Here is an 18,478-nt window from a genome sequence, read left to right as displayed (position 1 = left end):
CCTCCTGCTGGCCACCTCAACCCCTACTTACGGCGCTCCCCCCACATCCTGATCGTTGATACTGAGGCCCTTGACCCGAAGTGCCACCTACCACCGCCCTGCCTGCACAGCCGCCCCCCCCCACTGGCAATGGGCCCACTGACGCACACAGTAAGTAGAGCTCGACTCTCGGGCTCCTGCTCGGTGCAGCCCCCCTCACACCTACGCCTGTCCTAGATGCCAGAACCGAGATCAGAGCGCCAGCCGCCATTTGGAAACAGCTGTCTCTTGACCCTCCCCCCTAAGCCCCGGGCGGTCTGCGTTTCTCCTAACGGCTCTGACCTCCGCCACGAGGCCCTGACTTTGAGCCAGGCCACGGGTCCTGGTACATGCTCTAACCACCCCCCCCCCCCCAAAAAAACAACCCTTGTCTGCCTCTTTGAGCTATGTTTTATCGTCGCCCCACTACCGGAATCAGCCCCCGACCGAGACAAGTTAGTGTACCCCCCCCTTCATTTTCATACTCCTGTGGACTGGACAAACAGGAGATCACCCCCCCCCCCCACCCTTTCTCATTTCATTCTCCTGCGGTTTCGGCAAATAGAAAAATAGAAGGAGATAAATGACATTTGGTCTAAAGAACGTCCTAAAACAAGATGGCAACTTTCCCCAATTTTTCACTCTCAAGATGGCCTACGAGTTGTCTCCCCCCCCCCCCCAACCTGAGAACACGGAGAATGATTACCTATCCTCATGTCTGCCCGAGCCTCACTCTCAGAAACTCTCTACCCAGACTGTGACTTTCGCATAAAGTTTTTGCCCGGCTGACTTAAACTCCTATTATTTATATAATTAGTGTCTTTTACCACTACAATTTTGTTCTCTAAAGCTATTGCCCCCCTGTTTAACTGAGTGCTGGTGTCTCGCCATCATGTCTGTTTTGTTGTTACTGTGACAAATCTGGCGTGCTACCACCCTAATTATGTTATCTTTATAAGTATTGCTCCCTTGTTTAATTTTAATTTCAATTTCACTATCATTAGCATCGTTACGCTATCACTACCTAGCTTGACCCGGCTGTGTTCTAATCTGTCTAATTCTGGTGACACCCCAGTTGTGTAGCTGTGCTTCAGCTCCCCCTTAATGTACTTCGGTGCTCCTCGGCTGTACTCCCTCTACCTTTTGCTCTTCCCCCCCACTTTCATTCTCTCCTACTCCCTCCTTACTCCCCCCTCGAGTTCATTATCTCTACTCCTCTACTCTCCCCACTACTTTAAATTCGCTGCCCCCCTACTCACTCCTAAACCGCCTCACCCCCTCTACTACCTTGTCTCCCATCTCTGACTTCCTGCCTCCCCTCTCGCCCCTCCTCAATCCCCTCACCCCCCACTCATACCTCGTCTCTTATCTCAGACTTCCTTCCACTCCCTCCAAATTCCTTCTTATGGTTGTGAGGCACGCGCTGGACATGTTAATGTCTATAACTCGCCCTCTTGTGTACATTAATGCATTGTAACATCTTGAGCCGCTCTGACCTTACATTGGTTAAAGGTTTAAGGACTACTCAGTAATCGCGTTGGTTTCACAGTTCACCCCAAAAGGCTCAGAAAATGTAATTTGGAAAACTTTGGCTCCTGGGTGCTTTAGGAGTGAGGAAGAGCATGGGACGACGAAAAGCGTGCAGCGTGAACAGGTAAGAGATCTTTATTTTTATTTTTTATACCGCCCCCCACCACTCCTGTTCCGCAGTAGCTGCCACTGAATAAAAGTCATGGCTTTTCCACTGAACAGAACTTCGTGGGAAGAGTGTTCAGCCAGTGCGTCAAGGCATGCAAAGGGTTGCATACTTGGCACTCTTTGCCCCTTCCTATCTCTGATAGTTCCCCTGGGTAGGGCAACCTGTACTCAATTCTGGTACAGAAGAGTGACTGTTGGGAAGTGGGTTGCAGTAGGCCGAGAGCATGGAGCCAATCGCGCACTAGCATCTGCATCAGTGGTTGTGTTCCACTGCACACTACTATTGACGGTCTGGTCTCTGACGACACAGTTCTACAGAATACCATCATTGATGCAGACACCCACAATCAGTAGTTAATTTTGTGGTGCATATTTTGGGGTTTCAATCACAAAATAGCTCCGCTGTAATGGATTCAAAACTCTGTAGCTAGATTGACTTCTGGTACCAAAAGGTTTGAACAAATTCTTGCTCTCCCAGCCAATCTGCTTTGACTGCCTATTTGGCAGGGAATTAGTTGAAAACTATCTGCACTCAACACAGAGAGGCCTATTCTCAAACTGCATTTGTAATGCAATAGGTCTCACATTTACACGAGTTTGAGCTATTGACATTGCAAATAACAATGCCTTGTATTTTTGTTTTCGTTTTGAAAACATAAATAAAAGGCTTTGTCATTTACAATGCGAATAGCTTAAACTCGCATAAATGCGAGACCTATTGCATTGCAAATGCTTGTTAAATCTGAGCTGCAGAATCAAAGGACAATGGAAAGTATTTCATGAATGTATTAAGCTTCTGAAATGTAGAGCAGTATACATTTTCTGAAGAAAATGGCGAAAGCAATAATAAAAGCAAAGCGTTCCATAAAAACCGGTAAAACACTGTTTCAGTTGTTTTTTGTGGCGCGAAAAGGAGTAACCACTGAAAAGCACAGTTTTTTTGAGATATTGAAATCACTGGAAAACACTGAAAAACACCACCAGAATTTCCCAAAAATAGAAACTGAAAACAGGAAAGCCTAAACATAGGCATTGAGGAAGGCACGTTAGATGGGGCAATATGACCCGTGCGAAGGCAAGTGTGGCATGACATATTCACGGAGTGGTGTTACAGTGCACATGGGCTAGAGAGTGTCATAGCATATGCACTAGCTGGTGGAATACAACACAGAGGTGTGTGGCACTCGGCGGGCACGGGTGGGTGTAACACAGCATTGGGCTCAGCCAGGAGCACGCTGTGACTCTCAAGTGAGGTTCGCCTCCTTTCGAGAGAGTAAAATAAAAAGTATTACACATCCGGCGGTGGATGTGTGTTTTATTAACCGTAAGGGGGGTTTCTTGCATAGTTTGGTCGAATTTTTGTCGAATCCCCTTTGAATGACTTTGTGTGCGTGTGTATTAATTGTGCCCGTCAATAGCTACCCATGTTTCTATAAATAAACGACAAGGGTGTCTACTTGGAGAGTACCCACCGGCGGGGGTGCCGGGATTAGGCACGGTAGGGCGTCAGACAAGTCAGAGCTTCATTAGGGCTGTAAATACATTCCACATGGATTCATTGTATGCATAGTCGCCTTTTAATGAATATCACGCAAATCGTCATGGTGATAGGTACATACGGTTTGTCCAGCATGTCCTAGGTGTTTCTATAAATATATATTTTTTTAAATAATAAAAAACAAAGGCCGGCCCTGGGGGATGGGGTCCCCGGGGCCATAAGTGGCCTGAGGAGGGGGGCAACGCAGCCCCCCTCCTAAAGAATAAAAAAAAAAAAGGCCATGACCCGGAGGTTGGGGTCCCCGGGGCCGATTAAGGCCTTTGGAGGGCCAAATTTATTTTTTTCAACAAAAAAATGAGGGTGGAGGCCCTGGGGGGTGGGGTCCCCAGGGCCAATAAATTAGAAAAAGAAGGGGGGCCACACAGCCCTCCTTCTTAAAAAAATAAAATAAATAAAAGACCAGCATTGCGCCAGAGGCCACGCCCCCTCCTCGCAACACTCTGCAAACGCGCCCCCTGGCCAGTTGTAAGTTGGGGAACTAATTCCCCTTCAATACTAAGGGTCCCTGAGGGCCAACTAGCCCAACAGGTATCTCCAGTATGCGCCAGGGAGCTGCGTTGCAGACAGGTTATCTGAGGCCACGCCCCTTTTTACACCTCTATGCAACACAGCTCTGTGGCGCTTACTGGAGGTACCTAGTGCGTTAGTTTGACCCTAGGGACCCATAGGATTCAAGGGGACTTAATCTCTCAACTTAGAACGCCCACGGGGCGTGTTTACACAGTGGGGAAGGGAGGGGACGGGGCCTGAGGTGACGTGTGCAAGCACACCCTATGGCACGTTTTAAGTTGGGGAAATGATTCCCCTTCAATCCTGAGGGCCCCTGGGGCTAACTAGCCCACCAGGTGCTTCCAGTAAGCGCCACTGAGCTGCGTTGCAGAGAGGTGGTCCAGGCCATGCCACTTTTTACACCTCTCTGCAACGCAGCTCTGTGGCGCTTACTGGAGGTACCTAGTGGGCTAGTTGCACCCTAGGGACCCTCAGGATTCAAATGAACTTAATCTCCCAACTTAAAACAGCCACAGGACGTGTTTACACAGTGGTGAAGGGAGGGGACGGGGCCTGAGTTAACGTGTGCAAACAAGCCCTGTGGCGCGTTTTAAGTTGGGGAAATAATTCCCCTTCAATCCTGAGGGACCCTGGGGACCAACTAGCCCACCAGGTGCTTCCAGTAAGCGCCACTGCGCTGCGTTGCAGAGAGGTGGTCTAGGCCGTGCCCCTTTTTACATCTCTCTGCAACGCAGCTCTGTGGCGCTTACTGGAGGTACCTAGTGGTCTAGTTGGACCCTAAGGACCCTCAGGATTCAAGGGGACTTAATCTCCCAACTTAAAACGGCCACAGGGCGTGTTTACACAGTGGGGAATGAAGGGGACGGGGCCTGAGGTGACGTGTGCAAACATGCCCTGTGGCGCGTTTTAAGAGGTAGTTTTAATCCCCTGCCCTATTATATACTAGGGGCTTACAGAGGAGGTCATGCTAATCACAGGGGGACCCCAACGCATAGTGTTCCCTAGTGTATGTAGGTGTTTTCACTGTATTCTGAGTGTCTTTAAACATAGCACTGGCTCTAGGACTGGTAATTCAGACTCAGTTACCACCAGTATCCGTCTGACAAAGTTGAGGGTACAGGATGATTTTGCAACAAGGCTTCTTTCTGCTCTTCTGTTTGTTCTTTCTGCACGTTATCCTTCTTCCTGCACTTTTCTTCGTCTTTGAGGACTTCTGTTGCTTCTTTCTGCATTTCTTTTTCTTCTTTCGGTGCGTTTTTTTCTTCTTTCTTCACATGTCCTATTTCTGTAGGCATAGTTAGAAATTAGCATTTAAAAAACCTTTGAAATTCACTGAAAAAACCATAGGTTTCAGGCACTTTGTAGTTAGGAATTAGCATTTAAAAAACCTTAGAAATTCACTGAAAAAACCATAGGTTTCAGGGGCGTTATAGTTAGCTGGAATTTTCACTCGTACAAAACCTTTGAAATTCCCCCGTTATAATTAGTTCAGCTAACTATAACTCGCGCGCCCGCAATGCACTGCTGATGACGTCACATATTACATCACTCATGACATGGTCAGTGACATCACTCATGACATCACTGATGACATCTCAAATGACATCACAGATGACATCACTGATGACATCATCCTTGTGATAGAGTGGCAGACCTCCTCTCCCCCTAATATAACCTTTGATACACATTAAAAAATAGAAACTAAAATTTTCAAAACAATGGACATACCAATACCAGTTACAACAACCTATTCAGTAATTCTAAGATCCACATACACATCCACTCATTCACCAACAGTCCTATACAGTCACTCATACATGTACTCACTCATCATATGTACTCATACACCTATACATCCTGTTACACAACACCACTCATCCATAGAGTTACTCACACACATAGTCACTCATGCTAATAAAGAATCAAACATCCATTTACTTGCATATACAGTTATACACACACCACCACACTTACTTCTACAGAAACTTACACATACGTAGTCTTTTAAACAATCATTTATAGAAACACATACTTATTCATACAGGAACTCTCTCAATCTCTCACTCTCACATATACTCACTTATATACACCAATAGTCACATATACTAGTTTAAAACATATGTAGTTACTCATAAAGACACTATTGAGACAGTCATTCACTCACTAACACACCCATGCACACACTCATCCACCCATACAGTCCTGCACACATGCTGTCTTCAACACATACAAACAGTGAGTCACTCATTCATGCACCTATGCACTACGTAATACCCCCCACCGAACCATACAGACACTCAGACACTCATACTGATACTCAAAAAACCAACTAATAACCTATATAGACACTCATGTAGCTACTCACCAACCCATGCAGCCACTTATACACAAAGTGAGAGACTGATACAGATATTTACATATTTAAACATTACTCACTAAGCCATGTATTCACTAAGGTACACTTAATCAGTCAGTTATACAATCAATTTTTCAAAAACAAATCATCCATTTAGACACTTATATACCCATTTATTCTTCCATCGACCTTGAGATATACATATATAAAACATATGTAATTTTCAGAAAAACACACATTCACTGGATGATGTCATCAGTGATGTCATCAGTGATGTCATTTGAGATGTCATCAGTGATGTCATGAGTGATGTCACTGACCATGTCATGAGTGATGTAATATGTGACATCATCAGCAGTGCATTGCGGGCGCGCGAGTTATAGTTAGCTGAACTAACTATAACGGGGGGATTTCAATGGTTTTGTACGAGTGAAAATTCCAGCTAACTATAACGCCCCTGAAACCTATGGTCAGGTATTGAAGCGCCGACGCTCTTTTTATTCCGAGTACGAAAGAACAAGGAATATTTAAGTATGATAGTGTGACAAAAAGACAACAGTGTATTCAAATCGAATACAATGCCGCAGCATACAAAAATTGTGAGATTATTCAATTATTTACTGATCACCAAGAGTGGTCAATTTAGGATTAATGGTAAGCACGTGCCCTCGGAACACAGTGATTACAGGTGGTAAGTGAAGACTTTCCTGATGCATCTTTGAACAGCCCACGTTATTACTAATATTCTATACATACTTGATCGATGAGGTTATTTGTGTGGGCGCCAGTGTGAAGAACATCAGGTTTGAAGTGAGTGTGCAATTCTAGCAAAAACTACACATGTTGCAGACACCAGTTTATACGCTGTGTCAGAATCAATAGATCTGGCTTGCATTTTCAGTTATAAGCTTCGCTTGTTGACATTGCCAAAACCGCTGGGTGCTGAATGTGTACTGTAGGAGTAGGGGAGCTGGCAGGCATGCTGAATTTTATTAGCAAACCCTGGGTGAATTTGGTTGCCAGGGTCACCAAAGTGTTGTTCTCCTAATAGAAAGCATTCGAGGAGCAACCTTGTGATCTTACTTACAATTACTTTGCAATAAAGCAAAAAAATATGTCTTGCAGTAAAGAAAGACCAATAAAGGATAGCATTTTGTATATACTGAATGTAGGAAATATAGAACTGAATGTAACACCATGCGAGTGCACTTTTCAGATGCAGAAATAGCCCCTTCAATGGAGCCTCTTTACTAGGAGATGTGATGATACAACAGACAGACAGAAACATGAGGTGTGAGACACATGCTCCTCTGGGCTGATCCAAGATGCGATTGGTGCTATCCAAAAGAAATGGCTGAAGGTGGCTAAACGAAACAAGCCAATGGGTGAAGGGCGTAGGGTGGCCCACTCTCCATCTTTATGTAAACAATAGATCTTGCATATAGATACACTATCAAGCAATTTTGCGATTTTCATGCACGAGCATCACAGCTTCAAAAGGAAACTTTGAACAGTAGGATGACAGAATGTCTGCAGACACATTAATCTCAAGATGCCCGGCAGCATTTTGAAAGCACTTGTAGTTTCCTTTCTGGTGAGATGCTGATTCAGTGTATAAAGTATTACAGTGGTTAATCATAGCTGGAAAGAAAAAAACTTTGATTGGTATTAAATCCCCCCACAGCTAATTAGTCAATATTCTTTTTGCAAGACATAGAAGAAGCCGGAGTTCAGCACTAGAACTTTAATTGCCAATATTAGTGCATTATCTAAAATACTTCACTTTATACTTGGAATACATATTTTGATTTATCACAGCACAATTTGCATGAGTGGTTTAACAACTCATGATTGCTAGCCAGAAAGCTTCCATCTCCTCCAGATTCTAAAATGTAGCAAGATGGCTGTTAGTCAGCGGGGCTCCTTACTATGGTCTCAAGAGAATTAATTTATTTATCTTTGTACTTTTATACAGCACAGACAGCGTCGTAAAACATAATGATGCTTTACTGGTACAAAGACTAAGTTACAAATGTAAATTAATACAGTTCCAGTATAGAGACAGAGAAAGGGATATTAAAAACAATAATGAGAGGTTAATTGAACAATGTTGTAGAGAAATTTGAAATGCATATTTCCATACATTATAGAGAATCTTTTATGGCCATGGCATTGCCCAGAAGAGAGATACAGTGTAAACTTAAAAGCTACAGCATGTTATGTGTGGTCTAAAAGGGAAAGAAAGAGTCAAAAAAAGATTGAATTAGGTTTGCTTGGGAAAAGAAAAAATAACATTCAAAAGATTGTGGTACTAATTATTTGTAGGAAAACCCTCACTTTACATATTAACAAATCACCCCTAAGTAGACCCTAGTGCCCATTAGGCAGGTTGCATGGAATTTAAAAGGAGAACATGTAAACGTTTTATGTTAAACATATCCTTACAATGACAATGCTTCAAAAGCTATTTTCAGTGTAACAGCATTAACTGTTCCATAGCAAAGCATTGGGATACCATTAAAAAAATTAATAATATTATCTCCCCCCAGGAAACAGCTACAGAGTTCATTCAACTATTTTTAAAAATATTTATTACAATGTCAATTTACTGGTAAAGTCGGATTTGTAATACATATTCTGCAAATGGTACTTTTAGAAAGTCACATTTTTCATGCTGGATGCCTGTAGAAGCCCATTTGTATGAGCTTCCAAATATCACCCAGGAGCTTAATAGGCCACTTGATGAGGTGTGAACTTTCTCCCAGAGCTGAAACAATTGACTTGGGTGTAAGGAGGCATTCTGTTCCTATGGCAAGACGACTTTCTGGGCTGTGCTCATGAACTAATTTTACTTTAAATAGGCTTCCTCACTCACACAGATGTAGCTAACACCTGGGGCTGCCCCTTCATTTGTTTCTCTAGTCACCCTGGCATCAATCCCAGTGGAAGAGGATTTGTGCCCAGAACTGTTTTTAACTGACCACAGAGAAGGGTTTGCTCATTTCCCAGGCCACAAATTTAGGATTGGCACAGACGTTCTGCATAGGGAAGGAAAGGATCTGCAATGTTGGATTTAGGTAGAGAGGGGCAATGTGAATTTGTCTGTTGTAAGACACTCAGGAACTGCTGCAAAAATTGGCAGAGTTACCCCTGAGAACGTTTAGCCTATTGGTTAGGGAGAGGCCAGGAGTCACCCCATCCACAGGCTAGTGCCAGACATACATGTGACAGCCATGGGCCTCCTCTCAAGAACACTACTAGAAATATGGAACAAAATATGGACTGCACCTGCTGTTGAGGAGATCAGAAAGGCTGGAGCTGCTCCCACATGTACTCAGGACAATGATGTGGGCTCCTAGGGTCAGTTGGCTGACCACCTGTTAAGCTACAGGTACACTAAAAGCTAGCAGAAGCCCTTTTCCTGATCATTTCCAATTGGACCTGCCCTGTACCCTACTAATGGCTTCTGCTGGAGTTAGTCTTGACTCCCCAAGTGCTGTCCCAAGGTTCCTGTGCCCCCTGACTGTGGTAAAGTATACTTCTCGTGAAGGCCTGAAAAACCTGGCTCTTAGAAACATTTTGGTTCCAAAGAGACTGAGAGAACCGGAACAAACCTGCCAAGTCAATCCAATGATGGTGAATTGCTGCTCGGCCAAAGTTTCAGGTTGCTCTTGCTCCGAACTTTTCTGCAACAGCAAATCTATTTCAGCTGGACATTTCCGAGAAGGCCTTGTGAAGCCTTGATTGGCTACTGCATACAGCTTTACCCTGCTGAAGGAATCTGAGCTCCTAAAACGTGACTAAGTTCAAACGTAGAAATCTTCGCATGGGAGAAGGCGGCAAAAGTATCTGGCCAGCAAGTGGCCTGTTTTGGCCAAGAATATTGAAGTTTTCCTGTGCTGTGGTTTCCGGCCAAAAGTCAACAGCTTCACCAGGACTTTAGCAAATGGCTCTCCGGCTTTGTGAAGCCCGTCTTAGCCACAGACTGCTTCCTTGCCCTTGCTCCGCAGAGGATTTTTGGCTTCCATTTTGGAGACTATGGCCTGAGAACACTCTTGGTGGACAGGGTTACTCTGTCGAAAACGTGACAGATATCCCGTCTGCCAAATTACAATTCCATTATTTTCTATGGACCTTGCAATACGGCAGACTGGATATCCGTCACGTTTGTGACGGAGTATCCCAGCCTCCAAAATCGTAATCAGGTCCTAAGTCAGAAGGTAAAACTTCAGACTGAGATTATCCTGCTTTCTGTATTCGCCCTACTCTCCTTCATAGTTGGCCTTAAATTGCACCTAGTTTCCAGTCAAGCACACTCAGATGACTGCTGTTGGTGCGTTATTCTTTTCTGCGCTATTTTCATTTAAAAGTTTAAAAAATCATATTGCCAGTTGCTCTTATTGGAGGTTTTTTGCTTGGGTTTCATTTTGTTCATTAAAGTGTTTTCTTTTTGTGTAAATTTGAGTAGGATTTTCATTGTCTTTTTGTTTTGACTTTTTAGCTGTTTTGGTACCTCTAAATGCTTTCCTCATTTTCTTTAGTTAAGCCTGCCTACTGTGTGCCCGAGCTACCATGGGTTGAGCTCAGGTTTAAATTACTGAAACATTTTATAGACCTAACAGGAATAGTGGCGTTATAATTTGTGTTGGACTCTCATCCACCCCAACTAATAATCCACTTTTCTCACAATATCGATATTAAAAATATTGAGATGTAGAAATATCAAAGCCAAAATATTGTATCCAAAATCCAAAATATCGTTGTATACAAATTTCTAATATTTAAAAATATCAAAAACCAAAATATTGTTAAAAATATTATAAACTTTTAATATTGCCATTAAAAATTAAAAAACATTCACAAACAAAATATAGACTTAAAAACAATATATTTTTTTTTATAATTCATGGATTTAATTACAGTTATTTTAAGCTTCAAACATTGGCAAATGTACTTATAAAAAGTATTGTTATAAAAAAAATACTGCATAATGTAACTATTCAATAAAAAATATCATATTTCCATTTAATAAATAATATATTTAAACATACAAAAATATAATACATAGCAATTAAAGAAAATACAAAATCAAAAAACATTTCTATACATACAAAAATATTCACAATTTTATTTAAAGTTAAAAATAAACATTTATTAATTGAGGATGTACAACAATTATGAAAAATATATATATATCTTTTTCAATAAATTAAGTTAATTATTTAGGGAATCATCATTTTCTGTGGGTAAATAATCACTGAAATAGAAAAAATCTGTATACAAACACCATAGACGGTCCTGGAACCTAAAATAATACTCATCCCTGAGTCATAACAACTCATTACTGCCGCTTTCCTCTACCCATCTCAGAGCCCTAAAATCTCCTTACTAACCACAATCTATACTGATCTCTGAGCCTTAAAAACTCATTTATACCAATATTCATTAGCCACCCTTTCGCCTAAAATCTAATTAGCAAACTGGGGTAATACCCATCCCCTTGCCCTAAAAAGCAGGACAATACCAATCCCTGCACCCTAAAATAAAATCAGTAAACTGGTGCAAAACCTATTTGTGCACCCTAAAACTAATTAGTTACCTTATGCGATACCTACAGAGGCATCCTAAAAACTAATCAGTAAACCGGGGCTCCTTTTTAGGTCTCGCCTGAGCCAGCGCGCATGCGCTGCGCTGCAAGGCTTTAATAAGGACTTTTAACTCGGAGCACACGCTCATGCGTGTGCTTTTCTTTTTGCTCACACCTATTGGCCTTTGCGTGCATCTTTCTAAGAAAGACAGCACGCAATTGGCCAGAGGCGGGTGCATGTCCCGCCTTCTCTCTCCCCCGGCCTAGGGAGCTCGGGAGCGAGTAGCAGCGCGGCCGGGTGCCAGCTGCATACCAGACATTCCTTTTGCAGCCGCGTGCCCGCGCTTGTTTTAAAGTGATGTGCCTTTCTTAAATAGGGAGCGAACGCCATAGTCTTTTGGCATAGAAGTAAATATAGACATGTAACATCAAATGTGAGCTAACTTCTCTACACTGTGGATTGAGCACAGGTGGCAAAAGGTAGTCATGAAAGCGTGGGCCAGACACTGTCCCTTGTGTACTGATGGGAGCATCGTGCATTGCCCTCCTCTGCCTAGGAAAATATTGCTTTGGGGCTCAGATTCAAATTCAGTGGACATGAGGGAATAAAACTTGTACAATATAGTTTTCTTTGATGAACGAGAACTGGTTTGGGTGCACGCCCTTCCTGTTTGTCTGAAACTCGGGTGAATGCTCAGGGAGGTGGGCTGAAGAACAAAGTGGGCACGCCAGTGACCTGGTAGTGGTGAGCCTGGCTGCCATCCTTGTCCTGATAGGTGGAGGGCGGGTAAGGGTCTGCAGAGGCGCCACCAGCAGACATGACCGACTTGAGCCATTTAGGACCATTAGGGCTGAGCTGGGACTGCATCCCTCTGTCTGCCTCCTGTGTTGGCGGCTCACCAGGTGAAACACAACACCTCTGTCCAGAGTCCCCAGGAAAAGAGGCGGCCAGACAGCAGCAGGAGACCCCCGCACTCCGAGGCACCGCTTTGTGTTTGATGGGCACTGGCTCGAGTCAAAACCCAGCGATTAGTGCCCTTTCAGATTCAATTGGGAGGCGAGAAGATGTCAACAAGCCACTGCAACCTAAACACAGCCTGGAGTCTGGGAGCTACTATCGTCTGCTAGGCGCGTGGCGTTACTTAATCAGAGGCTGTTTACAGTGGGTCACCCCTGGCAATCATAAATCGTGTCGGGACGACTGAAGGGAGTAGAAGTATCTGCGACCTGTCTTCGAACAAGGCCACTCCCTTCTTTCTGTTCTATGCACAAGCCAACTCGACAGCTCTACCAGGGAGATGGCCACATTCACTATTAAGAATGTTTTGCTCCCTTCCCTCTTAGAACACTGTGGGGCTAACACAAAATGACACAGGACGTGGTGAAATTAATAGCTGACTCAACTTTGTGACACACTGGCCATACTGAAAAAAAAAGTTAAAGGAAAGGTGAAAAAAAAAAAACGTTTCCCATTTTAGTTCCCATAGAAATATTTGTTATTGTCTGCAGCCTCAACTCCTGAATGGATTTAGTCCAAGCTTGGCATGAAAGTAGAATTAAAAACATTAAAATATGTAATACGTATATGTTAATAATTTAGATGATCCCCATTGTAGGTATGGTTCAGCCACCCTTTCTTTTGTCAAGCCATTTTTTTTATTTATGTATAATAACTTTGGCTCCCATCAACAGATCTGTACCAACTTGTTACTCAGCAAGTTCAGTTAAGATCTGGTAGGTCAAATTTCATGCAGTTCTGTACAGACAAAAGTCAAGGGGGGGGGGCGGGGAAGTGTGTTTCCCATTTTAGCTCCATAGGAAATGTTACTCGTGCCTACCACCAAAACCACTGAATTGGCTTGCATCAAACTCTGCTTGAAAGCAGAACTTTACTAATCAGCACAAAATTTGGCAGAAGTTTGAAATGACTGTTTTCCTATTGATTTGTCAGATTTTGTGCTACTCCTTCAAAGGAGGGTGGCAGTGATACTAAAATGTTAATTTCCTTATAACTGTAGGGTGTTCTGCGACAAGGCCCTGGACTGGATAAAAACAAAACAAGCATTGGCATAGCCCATAGGTCTCACGTTTGGGACCTTATAAGTATTTAGTTATGCAGCAGGTCCCAAAGGTGAGACCTATTGGCTATGCCAATGCTTGTTTTAGTTTAGTCAATTCTCTTTATCTTAAAGCATCAAAGGGAAAAAGGAATCTGCAACTGGTGTGAGCTACAATTGAAAGGACGTCTTTTACCTGAAATACAAATTCAAGGGTGAAACTTTTGATAGGAGTGCAGTAGGTTTACAGAAAAGTTGGATAAAAGCATTGTTAAGTGAGATGTTAGGTGTTTAAAGCGGATGGTTAGATCAACTCTGATTAAGGTTGAGGTCCGGTAAACATAGGCATTAGGATAAGAGTTGATTGGTTGAGCCGTAAAATGTTATGTTGATTGGTCCACAACTACTTTTGTTTTTACCCATTCGGCTGTGAATGATAGTTAGTCTCATGAAGGAGAGGAGGGGCGTTTCTGGATTTGATTTCAAAGAGATGGCTTTGGAAAAAGTTGGACGAGTTAACAGGTAAGCATTTGCAGTTTTTTACTGTGACCCTACCAGCAACTCTACCTTCACAGTCATAAAAAACAATGGAGCAGCTGGGAGGTGTCAAAAGAGCCACGATATCTTGAGATATATCTTTGAGCCATGTATCATTCACGATTAATAGATGGAAATCAGTATTGATGAGTATGTCATCAATTTCCACACAAAAAAACATGTTTTACAGCAATCTACAGTTATGTAGGAGACAATGAAGAACAGTGCACTGACCTCCTTAGTCATGGTTGTAGGGATCAGGACAAGGGAGAGCTGAATAAGATAAGCATGAAGAACTTTCTTCGATGAGCTTGGCCATTACTTTACCCTGAGATAGCAGTAGTAATTGCAGGCGAGTGATTGGCGTGGGTGATCCTTAAGAGATACATTCTGGGATAAGCAATAGGTCAAGAATATCCTCAGTGGAAAGATAGGAGTTTGTTAAGAAGGACTCAGGATTCTGTTTATTTCAAGTCACAGTTCCCAGTCTGAGCACTCAAATGCAAAATATAATGAGGCAGCAGATTGTGGACAAAGCTCCACTATGTGGTTTCTCTGGAGTTAGTTGAAGATGGTTGGTGGAAGTAGAACATCTACACTCAGTCAGGAGTGGCAGATGGGCCACTATGATTGGATGGAAGAGACAAGTGAGCTCTGAGGCACTCAACTGATGTTGGTCAAATCTGAAATAGAATAAGGGAGAGGCTGAGATTTTAGAATATTGTGGCACTGTAGAACCTGCAAACGCACTATACAAAATATTGTGTCTAGGATTCAGATTCAGACTGTGCATATTTTGAGCTGGTGGTTTACGGTGCTTGGCACCAGCAACAAATGGCCAGCACCGGGGCTTATGACAGTCTGCCACATGGTGGCGCTGTCTGGCTAGCTTATGTAAGAGCACCACAGCTGTTTCTTAGTTCAATTTGCATTTACAATGACCAATACCTGCCTCCCAAGCCATCCTTATAGCTTTGGGGGCCTGGAATAGTATGCGTTGTCACACTTGTAAGAGTGTGATGGTTAGTAGATGTGGTTGGTAGCTGCCAGGAGCAATGTGTGGTGCAGGCTGCAGTGGCCTCTCCACGAGAGCCCTGGCACTTATTCTTTTACTAATTAAGCACTGGATTTAGATAATTCAAGCAAGACGGGGATTGTATAGAGCCGTTTTCAGTAATATTGTACCGCTCTTTAAACATGCCAGCAATGAGGCTTCAGTGCCAAGAAAAAGCGGTATGCTCTTATACATCAGGGGCCGCTTGAGCTGTTCCAAGTTTTCGGGATAACCACATGAAGTAAATTACATAGAAAGATAGTGAAATGTAGCGATTTCTACCCTCAGAGATTATCATAAAACTACTGTTTTTTATGTATCTGTAATGGACAACCACGTTAGAGTATCACAGCAGTACAAGATTCACTCGCGCAAAGAAAACAGGCGTGGTCCACTATGGGACACGTGCTCCCAGTCCCAACACACACACACACACACCTGCGCTTACGCACGCGCACGCACGCACACACTTTCGCACGCGCATACGCTCTCTCTTTCTGTTATTCCCACTTGCCACACACACACACTCGCTGTTATTCCCACTTGCTACTCCATGAACAACATTTTCGAAATGACACATACCTAAGGAAGGTTTGCTTGTAAAAGTTTATTGTGCGTTGTTTATGTTCCTCGTGGGGGTAACGTTGTGACGCACTTAACATAACACTAAGATTACGCACTCCATTTCCCAGTGTGAATTGTGCTGAAGATCACGGGGTGCGCCGAACACGCCTGGCTAGCACTTTTAAGTCACATGTCTTGAGACAAATTAGGACACTCAAACTAATGCAAGACCGACCAAGGCCGCCAATTATCAAACGATGGAGCCTAATTCTTTTCCAGTTTATTGACATCATGTTTTCCAGTTTCCCCTATGGTTTCTAAAGTCAACAAATAAAAGCATTTATTGAGCCCTAATTCGTTCTGTGTGACAGCGCTGCGGCGCGCTGTATTTCCTTTAGCTTGTGCCACAGAACCACGGGGTGCTCATAAGGGCAGTGGGCTCGGAGCCTGCAGCTGCCTAATGTATGGAAATCAACCCGAGAGGCGGCGCGAGGGCTCGCATTAAATGCCGCTCTTCGATTCACAGCCTTGCTCAGTTTACTGATGATGGTTTGTCATCTGAATATTGCCTGACCCTTGTAGGCGTCATCCTTTATGCAAAGTTTGTTTTTGTAATTCTGTTAGAAATTATCTGTCCCAGACATGAGGCACTGGTGGAATACGTGTTTGCAATCTTAACTATGTTATCAAATATGTATACCATTAGAGAACATTGACAAATGATAAATTTCCAGCCTAAACGTTGCGTAAATTGTGACTGGTATTAAAGCACAGAGTAACTCATAAATATTTATCTCGTAGGCAGCTACCTTTGAAAACAAACAGTACTAATATTTATTACACGGCCCATATAGCATGATTCACAATCTTTGTATTCAATCCCCTGCTCTTCCCGAGGCAGTTTGAAAGTGTAAATGATGAAACGTGTAACTACAAACCAGGATTAATGCTGGACACTAAATGCATTGCATCCAAGATGCGACCAAATGCCTTCAGCAGATATTGACTTAAAAGTTGAAAGTGCATTTTACTGCTTAGGACTGTACATGAGTTTTACAGTCCTCACCAGGGGAGCAGACTGGAAAGACACCTCTATACTGAGCATGCAAAGCGAGCATGCCTGACTCGATAGGAGGGTTCCCTATACCCATTTAATCTTCCTTCCGTTTATCTATCCATCAATTCTTTCACCCTTCTATCTATTCATCCGCTCATCTGCTAGTCCCTTCTCTTTTCCATTCTCCCAATCGTTCACCCATTCACCCTTTCATATAGCCTTCCACTCCTAACTATCTGTCCGTTTTCAACCTTTCATCCATTCACCCTTTCACCGCTCAATCCTTTCAAACTTTCACTCATCCGTTTGCCCTCCCATCTATTCATTCTTTTATCTTCTATCCCCATCCTATCACCTTTTCAGTCTATTTTTTCAACCTCCTATCAATTTGTTCTCCCCCACCATCTTTCGTTTCACCATTTCTGTGCTATTTCTTTTCATAGCTCTTGCTTTCACTCTTCTTTTATTCTTATGCTTTCTTTACTATTTCTACTCATCCTTTGTCTCTCATCCTTTTTTCTATCCCACCCACCCTTTTGATGGCATTTCCTATCCTTTATTAGCCTTTTGTTTGCAGACCAGGACGCCCACAAATGACTAATTTCAGTTTTATTGGAACAGACGTCAATACTCCACCAGTCCCAGTGAAAGTTCTGGCTTAAGATGCTGATGAGGGTGTTCACTACACCACTGGTTGTAACTCAGTGATTGCGTGCCAGTTCATGTAGACAGGCATAGATGTCGATACACCAAAATGGAAGTGACATTACACACACTTTGGCCCCATGACATCACAGGAAGTGACCGCGTTGACCTTTGTCCATGAAATGTCCTTAAAGTGATGTTACCTGAACTTAACCCTGATGATATCACATAAATTGACATCACTGAAGTTCCACAATAACTGCATGATTAACAGCAACACAGCACAGATAAATATCTATTTTAGATACCACTTATATTCCAACTAGAATGCTGACATGATTGGCCAAGATTTCTCTTTGCCTTACATTAAAAATGATGTGCCCTTTTTTAAAGGAATATATAGTGCCACAAAACACAAAACAATTCTGGGCTCTTGAATCATATATACCACCAAGTGTAATAATGTAATAGCTCCACTACTGCATAACTCAAGAAAAGTGTATTAATATATCAAAAGAAGAAGCAAAAAAAGGAGATTTAAAAAACAATAATAGTTATGCTCACCTTTATTAACTGATATACATCATGGGGTATATTCACACAGGTAAACGTGGTCACAAACATAGGCATACGACCAGCAATAACTGATGGGAGGAGTCACGCTACTGGTGCTACTGGTGCTGCTGCCCGCTCAGCTCGCTTGCGGCTTGCTGTTTGTCTTTCCTGCCTTACCTGCCTTTCCTGCTGCCTGCGGTCATTTCACCTACAACCGCGGCCGCCTTCGCCAAATTTCATCGGAAAAGCTCTGGCCGGCTTTTCCTACCTGCTCGGAACTGC

This window comes from Triturus cristatus, chromosome 7 (assembly GCF_964204655.1).
Source record: "Triturus cristatus chromosome 7, aTriCri1.1, whole genome shotgun sequence".
Taxonomy (NCBI): domain Eukaryota; kingdom Metazoa; phylum Chordata; class Amphibia; order Caudata; family Salamandridae; genus Triturus; species Triturus cristatus.
The sequence above is the reverse complement of the archived record's forward strand: the minus strand, read 5'-3'. Positions refer to the sequence as shown.